The sequence below is a fragment of the Moschus berezovskii genome, chromosome 19, assembly GCF_049115385.1.
Source record: "Moschus berezovskii isolate FMDL1 chromosome 19, NW_MosBer_1.0, whole genome shotgun sequence".
Classification (NCBI taxonomy): Eukaryota; Metazoa; Chordata; class Mammalia; order Artiodactyla; family Moschidae; genus Moschus; species Moschus berezovskii.
The window spans coordinates 3116973-3128332 of NC_142478.1; positions in this window are offsets into that span (position 1 = coordinate 3116973).

Here is an 11360-nt window from a genome sequence, read left to right on the forward strand (position 1 = left end):
GGACAACAGAGACAAAGCTGCTAGAACACCTTTTCAGTTCTTTACTTTGAAATAGCATTGAAATCTCTAGTAGTTTTTCTGTGTAGATTTTGACCCCTATTTCTTTATACCTGTTATTTTTCTGTTCCACCAACTTGCTCTTAACTTTTCAGAAATTTTTCAAATTTCCCAATTTATTTCACCATTTCTCATTTCTTAACTGGAGAAGGAAATGGCAACCCATTTCAATACTCTTGCCTGGAAAATCCCATGGACAGAGGAGCCTGGAAACCTACAGTCCATGGGGTTGCAAAGAGTTGGACCTGACTGAGCAATTTCACTTTCACTTTTTCATTTCTTAGTGAAGGTGTAGGTTTATCCTTTATGAAATGTTTTTATGTCATCTCAAGAATTATGTTGCAGGAAAGGAGTTAGAAAATTGTTTGTTCCATAACCTTAACCCAAATGCTGTTCTTTGGATTTTGCAAGAAAAATTGTGTGACTTTGGCTAGAGCATGTTTAATGATTCAATGGAAGGGATGCAGATTTTAGAAGGTTCAAAGGTGAGTAGTAGATGCATAAGTCACAGGGCAAGTATAGATGATTGCCTACACAGTGGTAACATTTCAAAATTAGATTATCATTTGCTATTTGACATGTGGCATGCATACCTGTACAATAGATGTAACAGAAATATTACATAATATTTCAGAGGAGCTGATAGCGTAAAGGGCAGCATGTGCTTCATAATGCTGGAAGTGTATATCTTGAGCAGAGAGTATAGATCTCAAGAGGCCAGAGGCTCTAGTTCCAACAGCTGTTCAAACACAGGTTTGTTAAGTCACTTTGAGTCAATTACTTTAGTTTTTCCAGAGTATTATTTCCTGTCCCCGACCTGTCTCAGAATTGATCTGTGAGGATTCATAAGCAAAGCACTTACTTTTTACCTCATACGTGTATGCCTGTCAAAGCTATACAGGAGGCTATAGGCCTCTAATTGCTCAGTTACCCTTTGAGAACACATTCTCTAAGTGAGAGTTTCTGAGATATCCATGGCCCATCTACATTAAAATTACTTTATTTCATTATTTAAAAGATTCCTAGCAGCAGCCCAAGCCTACTGAACCAGAATTTCTATGGGTGAGCCTGATAATCAGCATTTTCCCAGTCCTTTTATGAGTCTTTCCCAAGCCAAGGTTAGCAACTATAGAGATGGTTAACATAAAATAAGTTACAGCTATTTTTATGTGAAACGACAACCACAGTCTAAAAATTTTATAATTTTTAAATCAGCATAATTAAGATGTTCTTAAGTGATAGCAAACTTTAAAGGGAAAAACTGACTAGATCTGAAGCATGCATTTTGGATGAAAATATAAAAGTCTGCAAGACTGTCATACATTCCTTTCATACATCATGGAATGTATTACTACTACCTCAAATACAGTTTCTGAGGTAAAATTGGATAGTTATAGGAGTCATACATGAGTCCTCTTTTCCCTTTGGATCCACTCTGCAGGAGGTCTGGGTAAGAAGGAAGTGAAGTCTCCAGGTTCTTCCATCTGTCACTGTAGACAAATGATAGGAAAGAGGGAAACTACTCCAGCCAAACAAAACTTGTAAAAGAGCCCCAGCCTTAGAAATCTCTATGGTGATGGCCAACTGTTCTAATTCATTGTAAGAAGCCTGGAGACTGGGACTCTGCAGACACGCAGAGGAAATCCTGTTTACTGTCCTGGGGTCAATCCCTGGAGCCAGGTCTCTAAGAGCTTGCCACTGCAGGCTGCACCCAGAGTCGATTTGAGTACTTGCTTCCCAGAGTGGTGGTCAGAGCCACAGAAGTCCTTCTGCCTGCCTGGTTCCCTCACTGTTTGCCAGGCTGCTCTACATACTTGGAAGTTCTTTCAGTCTCAATATTAAAGGAAAAGCAGTAAATTGAGTGTCCATATCCTTTGGTAAATATTTTCTCTGTCATATACATTATAATTTTGGTTCTAACACAACTGATTTCATGATAGCAAACAACTTCAAAAAGATCTCCTTTTTTTACTGAATAGGAAGTTTCTTTGAAATAATTATATTTAATGTATTGTTTTAATATCATTTGAAATCCCTTATAGGAACAGTTTTACTTAATTTTTCTGTTTCTGTAATCAAGAGGATTAATACCATCTTGAAAGAAAAACCTTAGTCTAGCCTTGTCTCTTTACCTGTCTGTCAAAATCTTTTCAAATATGCTAATGAGGTCACTGGTATTTTTGAAATCACTATTTAATTCTGAACCAAAGTTAAACTCTACCATATATGAAACTGCTGGAGCTGCGGAAAGTGTCAGTGAGCCACTGTACAGACAAAAGTTAAGTGTATTTCTTAGTCATACGGGAACAACTACATTTGGTCTTTTCCTGAGAATACATCATTGGAACCTCTAAATAGTTAAATATTTATTAAGTGTCAACTCTGATTTTAATATTTAGGGCTAATTTTATCTAATCAGAGACTTTATTTCAACATTTTCCAAGGAATTATTCAGAAGTACTAATGATGAAAGCAGATATTTTCATTCAAAGTATAGCGGAGAATTGAAGAGACTTGATATTTCAAAAGAATTTCCCCAATGGCTCAGTGGGTAAAGAATCCACCTGAAATGCACAAGACAGAGGAGATTTGAGGTGGATCCTTAGCTTGGGAAGATCCCCTGGAGGAAGAAATGGCGACCCACTCCAGCGTTCTTGTCCTGGAAAAATCCCATGGACAGAGGAGCCTGGTGGTTTACAGTCCAAAGGGTAGCAAAGAGTTGGATGACTAAACAATTAAGCACACACAGTAATTAAAAAAGAGTTGGTTATTTCAATGCTGAACACTAGCTTGTAATAATTAGCAAAATTTAACATCTGAATGAATCAATCACATCTTTATTTTCAATTTCAGTAAAGGCAATAGAACTTAATGAGTATATATAATTTTTTTCCCCAGCCTTTACTCTTCTCTCCAAACATTCATTAATGGTCTAGGTTTTATCTTCTTTCAGATAATGGACAACTAAGGGGGGAAAAGGCATAAAATCTAATTATCAGGATGCTTGCTGAATCATAAAAAATTTTCATCTATTTTTGTGACAAATTGCATTATGTATTTGATAATAATACTATTAGCATTTTAATTCTATATGCTAAAAAACCTGCCTGCCTATGCAGGAGACACAAGAGATGTGGGTTCAATCCCTGGGTTGGGAAGATTCCCTGGAGGAGGAAATGACACCTCACTCCAGTATTTTTGCCTGGAAAATTCCATGGGCAGAGGATCCTGGTGGGCAACAGTCCATGCTGCTGTGAAGTCGCTTCAGTTGTGTCCGACTCTGTGCGACCCCATAGATGGCAGCCCACCAGACTGCCCTGTCCCTGGGATTCTCCAGGCAAGAATACTGGAATGGGTTGCCATTTCTTTCTCCAATGCATGAAAATGAAAAGTGAAAGTGAAGTCGCTCAGTTGTGTCTGACTCCTAGTGACCCCATGGACTTCAGCCTACCAGGTTCCTCCGTCCATGGGATTTTCCAGGCAAGAGTATTGAAGTGGGTTGCCATTGCCTTCACTGTTGGGATGGGTGTTGGCTGGGGTCTCAAGATAGGCTTGAGGTCCCTGGTGGGTGTACCAACAAAGAACAAGTTTAATTCACCAAAAGCTCTTTGCAAATGTTGTTAAATGCCAAGAATATCCAACTTGTTCTGGTTAACTTTAAATTTTAAGTGTCTATAGTAGGGGAGAATAAAACACTACAGGTTAGCATATTAGACTGGAGAACTGAGGTTGGAATAAGAGAGTAGCCTCATATCAGCTCCAAGTCTATGGGGTCACAGTCCATGGGGTCATGCAAATTTGACATGACTGAGCACACACAAATGAAATGTGAGCTCCTTCAGTGCACAAACCAAATTATATTTCTTCACTCTCTTCATACAGACTTGCTTTTTGCCAACCTGGGGAGAAAAAGAACTCATGTCCAGAGACCAACTCCAAAGATTCTGCACAGCCATGACAGTTTTTAAAGGGAAAAAAAGGAAGTGGAGGGAAGAATCTCAGTGAATCATTGAGGCAGGAGGTAAGGTTCTGCATATTTCTCCATAACTGACTTGTTCTTCAGATATTATCTTGCCTACATGACCTGCCTGCAGGATTGTTAAGGGGGCTGTTGGGAAATAGAGCTAGTCAATCTTTAACAGATTAATTCGGCATTCTTCTTCTCAGCTGGAAAAAGAATGAACAGGTTAGACAATGGTGTGCATTTAAATAGCATGTCAGGAATTAATTTCAGTTGCCTTGTGATCTCATCGTTACAATTCAGTTCAGTTCAGTCGCTCAGTCGTGTCCAACTCTCTGCGACCCCATGAATCACAGCACGCCAGGCCTCCCTGTCCATCACCAACTCCCGGAGTTCACTCAAACTCATGTCCATTGAGTCAGTGATGCCGTCCAGCCATCTCATTCTCTGTCATCCCTGTCTCCTCCCGCCCCCAATCCCTCCCAGCATCAGGGTCTTTTCCAGTGAGTCAAATCATCGCATGAGGTGGCCAAAGTATTGGAGTTTCAGCTTTAGCATCAGTCCTTCCAATGAACACCCAGAATTGGTCTCCTTTAGAATGGACTGCTTGGATCTCCTTGCAGTCCAAGGGCCTCTCCAGAGTCTTCTCCAGCACCACAGTTCAAAAGCATCAATTCTTCGGCGATCAGCTTTCTTCACAGTCCAACTCTCACATCCATACATGACCACGGGAAAAACCATAGCCTTGACTAGACGGACCTTGGTTGGCAAAGTAATGTCTCTGCTTTTTAATATGCTATATAGGTTGGTCATAACTTTCTTTCCAAGGAGTAAGCCTCTTTTAATTTCCTGCCTGCAATCAGCATCTGCAGTGATTTTGGAGTCCCAAAATATAAAGTCTGACACTGTTTCCACTGTTTCCCCATCTATTTGCCATGAAGTGATAGGACCAGATGCCATGATCTTTGTTTTCTGAATGTTGAGCTTCAAACCAACATTTTCACTCTCTTCTTTCACTTTCATCATGAGACTTTTGAGCTCCTCTTCACTTTCTGCCATAAGGGTGGTGTCATCTGCATATCTGAGGTTATTGATATTTCTTCCGGCAATCTTGATTCCAACTTGTGCTTCTTCCAGCCCAGCATTCCTCATGATGTACTCTGCATAGAAGTTAAATAAGCAGCGTGTCCATATACAACCTTGACGTACTCCTTTTCCTATTTGGAACCAGTCTGTTGTTCCATGTCCAGTTCTAACTGTTTCTTCCTGACCTGCATACAGGTTTCTCAAGAGGCAGGTCAGGTGGTCTTGTATTCCCATCTCTTTCAGAATGTTCCACAGTCTATTGTGATCCACACAGTCAAAGGCTTTGCCACAGTCAATGAAGCAGAAATAGATGTTACAATTAGGTCCTTTTAAATTTAGAGGGGAACAGAAATGGGGCAAAAGAGCTGCTTTCACAGGTGCTGCAGAAGAGGGTGGATGGAACATTTGAGGAACAAGAATTTGAGAGTGAGTTTTCTTCTCAACACAAGTTTCATGATGAGTTCCTGGAGATTAAAGGAGCCTTACATTTGAATGACTTGGCATGCTAATTAGAAAAAGTAGAGGATTAATATTAATAAATCTAAAAATCTACAGAACCCATCTGGGGGTTGGGAGCCAAGAGGCTTGAGAGAAATGATTCACAGATAACAGGTGTTTCCTTGAAAAAAAAAAAAATTTTGATAGTAGGAAAATTTTTCATGGAAGTCTAGAGTTTAACTTCTCTTAGACGTCAATAGATTGGTCAACCATTGACAATAAATTCTTTGGAACTGATATAAGGCTACTCTCTTGTTGCAACCTCAGTTCTCCAGTCTAATATGCTAACCTGTAGTGTTTTATTTTCTTTAGATACTTGGGTTTGTAACCCCTCCCCTACTACAGACACTTAATATTTAAAGTTAACCAAAACAAGTTGGATATTCTTGGCATTTAACAACATTTGCAAAGAGTTTTTGGTGAATTAAACTTGTTCTTTGTTGGTACACCCACCAGGAACCTCAGGCCTATCATGAAACCCCAACAACACCCATCCCCAACAGTGAAATTCAAATATCACCCTGGAGCATCTGGTAAATGATGGTAAACAGTGAGTCCCAACATTGTGTGAAAATATTTGGGTTCATCTTCTAATCATTTGTAGCTTCAAATATATGATCCATATTGTCAGTGATATCATGAAGGTTATTGGTGAAGTGTGATGAGGTACAGGTGATATGTCTTTTACTGCCCTGATCCACAGCAAGACTTTTGGCTTTATAGCCCACATTCGAGTAATAATAATAATAATAATAAACAGAAAAATCATTTTATGCATTATTTTAATTGTGGATTTAACATTTTAACATAGTTTGTGGGTGATACTAAAGATTCACAGAATATAGTTATTTATAATTATGTGGAGGCTAGACTTTGAAGACTGGTAGGAGCTGCACAGGCCATATACACTCATATTACCATGCAGCATTGTTGTCCCATTTTTTTTTTTATGTATGTGTTTTATGGTATATATATTGTATAATAGTATAGTTGTCTCAAAATAGGAAAAAGTCATGGACTGAGTGTAATAATGACTAGCAATTTAAATAGGTCTTCAGTTTACCTCAGGTATAGATTTTAAATATTTTTCCCGATTTGGGAACTATTTCCAGTAATAAATCATAAACTTTGTTGGCAGAAACGTTCTCTAGACTTTCTTTAATTTTGGTTATTACTAGTATATTTATTTCCCCCCTGCACAGGCTTGTTTCTCTAAGGTTAGTACAATTTTTATGCAGAGTCATAATAACCCAGTGATATATATAAACTAAGAAGTTGGCTTATCTTCCAAATGCTAAGAAAAGTGCTTCATGCCAAACTTGTTAATAATGGTTGCTTCTCAGAGGATAATTCATTTTATTTTTTCATTAAGATTCACTGCCAAAGTTTAAATATTAGTAATTTTAGAATCAGGAATCATGAATTTGAGTCCCAAAGCATAAGATCTAAAATTAATAATAAACTACATGTTTGTAGGTGGGTGGAAGATCTATTGATGAGGAGAAGAAACAATTTAATGTTCACCATTCAGACCCACTTTTCCATTAGCAAAAGGGTTATTTTATAAACTTAGTTTCACTGTGTAGAGATTTGGATGGCAATTATTTGAGGGGGAAAAGTAAAGTAGGTCAAACAAAGCAGAAGAGACCAAACAAGCATCAGAGCAGAAATAGCTCAATGGTCTTGTAAACAACTGATTCTAAGAAGTCACTGATTAACTTGGACTGCAAGGAGATCCAACCAGTCCATCTGAAAGGAGATCAGTCTTCAGTGTTCATTGGAAGGACTGATGTTGAAGCTGAAGCTCCAATACTTTGGCCACCTAATGCAAAGAGCTGACTCATTTGAAAAGACCTTGATGCTGGGAAAGATCGAGGGCAGGAGGAGAAGGGGACGACAGAGGATGAGATGGTTGGATGGTGTCAGCAACTTGATGGACATGGGTTTGGGTGGACTCCGGGAGTTGGTGATGGACAGGGAGGCCTGGTGTGCTGTGATTCATGGGGTCACAAAGAGTCGGACATGACTGAGCGACTGAACGGACTGAAACAACTGATTCTAAGATGTCACTGATTAACAAGCTGAGCAAGGCTAGAAGTCCTAAATCCTTGAAGAGTAGTGTCCACCATGGGGCCCTGGGAATGGGGACCTCAAGGGCAAGTAACAGAATCAAAACATCTCCAAACAGTATTGAAAGTGTGGCAAATGATTTGAAATGGTTCATTTTCCCAGCCTCACTCTCTCAAAAGCGCTGGTTGCTCAGTTGTGTCTGACTCTGCAATACCATGGACTGACTGGGCCCTGTTAATGGGATTCTCCAAACAAGAATATTGGAGTGAGTTGACATTTCTTTCTCCAGGGGATCTTCTCTCTCAGGTTAGTGTCAGTTCCGATTTGGCAGCAAGACTACAGGAGAAGCTAAGGAAAACCAACTGAGCAATAAAGGGGGAAAATCATATTCTTGGAGGCATTTTTTCTAAAAATTCGAAGGAAGAAATACACACTTAGTGTCATTTGTAATTCCTCCCTTAAGTCATGCTTATTTCCAGTCTGAGAAGTAACTTATTTTTGTACTTTGTGGTCAATAGCCAAGAATCGTTCTTTTACTCATAAAGGAAATAATCAGAGATCAAATGAAGAATGGAAAAAGGTTGTGGGGCCAGAAAACCCTAATCATGACTGCTAAAGCAGTCCCAATGTTACACCCCATTCCCAAAGTGTAACCTGCCCTGATCCCAGATCCCATGGGACTGTGGCCCCACATGAAAGCAGGTCTTTGGGAAGAATGAATTTCTTTTCTTTCACACAACTCTGGTTATAATCCAATCATTTCTCTTGCTCTCCTCATTCCCTTTAAATTTTCAGCTTTTTCTACTATCTCAATCAAACACAATTTAAGCTTAGTATCTTCATTTTTAAAGGATCTGTATTGATCCTTCAAAAGAATAGTACTACGAATGATGCTGCTCTCCTCCATTCACTCAATTCTGACCTGTCATCTCATATTCCCCTGAGATACTAGTAGAAATGGAATGTGCTGATTTTTAACAGTGTGTCTGATCCAAATCTAGAGCTAATTCCAAACATTATTTCTTATGTGTTAATTACTGTTGTATAGCAAAGTGATTCAGTTAAATATACATATATATATATATGTAATATTTATATGTTCTTTTTCATATTCTTTTCAATTATGGTGGTTTACCACAGGTTATTGAACATGTGTTATACAGTGGGAACTTGTTCTTTCAGTTCAGTTCAGTCACTCAATCGTGTCCGACTCTCTGTGACCCCATGAATCACAGCATGCCAGGCCTCCCTGTTCATCACCAACTCCCGGAGTTCACTCAAACTCATGTCCATCGAGTGTGATTCCATCCAGCCATCTCATTCTCTGTCGTCCCCTTCTCCTTCCGCACCCAATCCTTCCCAGCATCAGAGTCTTTAGCAGTGAGTCAACTCGTCGCATGAGGTGACCAAAGTATTGGAGTTTCAGCTTTAGCATCCAGGATTGATCTCCTTTAGAATGGACTGGTTGGAGCTCCTTGCAGTACAAGGGACTCTCAAGAGTCTTCTCCAGCACCACAGTTCAAAAGCATCAATTCTTCAGTGATCAGCTTTCTTCACAGTCCAACTCTCACATCCATACATGACCACGGAAAAACCATAGCCTTGACTAGATGGACCTTGGTTGGCAAAGTAATGTCTCTGCTTTTTAATATACTATCTAGGTTGGTCATAACTTTCCTTCCGAGGAGTAAGCGTCTTTTAATTTCATGGGTGCAATCAGCATCCACAGTGATTTTGGAGCCCCCAAAAATAAAGTCTGACACTGTTTCCACTTTTTCCCCATCTATTTCCCATGAAGTGATGGGACCAAATGCCATGATCTTTGTTTTCTGAATGTTGAGCTTCAAGCCAACATTTTCACTCTCCTCTTTCACTTTCATCAAGAGGCTTTTGAGTTCCTCTTCACTTTCTTTCATAAGGGTGGTGTCATGTGCATATCTGAGGTTATTGATATATCTCCCAGCACTCTTGATTCCAGAGTGTGCTTCTTCCAGCCCAGAGTTTCTCATGATGTACTCTGAATAGAAGTTAAATAAGCAGGGTGACAATATACAACCTTGATGTCCTCCTTTTTCTATTTGGGACCAGTCTGTTTTTTATGTATTCTATATATATCAGTTTGCATCTGCTAATCCAAAATGTCCAATCCAACCCTGTCCAACCTCACTTCCCCTTGGCAACCACCAATCTATTGTCTATGTCCATGATACTGTTTCTGTTTCATAGATAGGTATATTTTAGTTATCTTTTAATTCCACATATGAGATATCATATGGTATTTGTCTTTTTCTGATTTCCTTCACTTAGTATGAGACTCTCTATGGAGAAGGAAATGGCATCCCACTCCAATGTTCTTGCCTGGAGAATCCCAGGGATGGGGGAGACTGGTGGGCTGCCGTCTACGGGGTCGCACAGAGTCGGACACGACTGAAGTGACTTAGCAGCAGCAGCAGCAGTATGAGACTCTCTAGTTGCATCCTTGTTACTGTAAATGGTATTAATTTGTTATTTTCTATGACTGAATAGTATTCCATTTTATATATGGTTTTGATATCATATTCATGTGCATGTGATTTCCTACCTATATTTATGTTTGCCTTTACTGGTGAGCTTCTCCATTCATAATTTTCTTGTTTCTAGTAGTGGCAACTTTTTACTGCTTAGAGAAATTTCTTTGACAAATCTGGTCTGATGGTGCTGAGTTCTCTTAGCTTTTACTTGTCTGTCTGTAAAGCTTTTGATTTCTCTATCAAATATGATTGAGAGTCTCACTGAGTAGAGTATTCTTGGTTGTAGGTTGTTCCCTTTCATCACTTTAAATATGCCCTGCCCTCTGACTTGCAAAGTTTCTACTGAGAAATCAACCTATAATCTTATGGCAGTTCCCTTACATGTTTGTTGCTTTTGCTTTACTGTTTTTAATATTTTTTTTTGTCTTTAATTTTTGTCAATTTGATTACTATATGTCTTGGTGTGTTCCTCCTTGGGTTTATCTTGCCTAGGACTCTGCTTCCTGGTCTTTAGAGACTGTTTCCTTTCCCATGTTAAGAAAGTTTTTAGCTATCATCTCTTCAAAGAGAATTTTTTAGGTTCTTTCTCTCTCTCCTTGTTCTGGGACACCTATACTGTGAATGGTGGTGCATTTAATGTTTTCTCAAATACCTCTTAGATTGTCTTCTTTCATTTTTCTTCTTTTTTCTTTATTATGTTCCATGGCAGTGATTTCCACCATTCTGTCTTTCAGGTCACTTCTCTGTTCTTCCTGTTACTCTGTTACTGATTCCTTCTAGTGTATTTTTCATTTTAATTATTGCATGGTTCATCTCTCTTTATTTGTTCATTAGCTCTTCTAGGTCTTTGTTAAACATTTCTTATATCTTCTCAATTTGTGCTTCCATTCTTTTTTCCAAGGTATTAAGTCATTTTTCACTGTAATTATTTTGAATTCTTTCTGATAGTTTGTCTATCTCCACTTCATTTAGTTGTTCTTCTGGAGTTTTATGCTGTTCCTTCATCTGGGACATATTCCTCTGCCATCTCATATTGTCTGACTTACTGTGATTTCAGTGCTGTGCCATATGCTGCAAGACTGTAGTTCTGGCTACTGATATCTTCCCTCTAGTGGGTAAGGCTGTCTAAGAAGCTAGTGTATGCTTCCTGAAGTCAAGGACTGGTTCCTGTCTGCTAA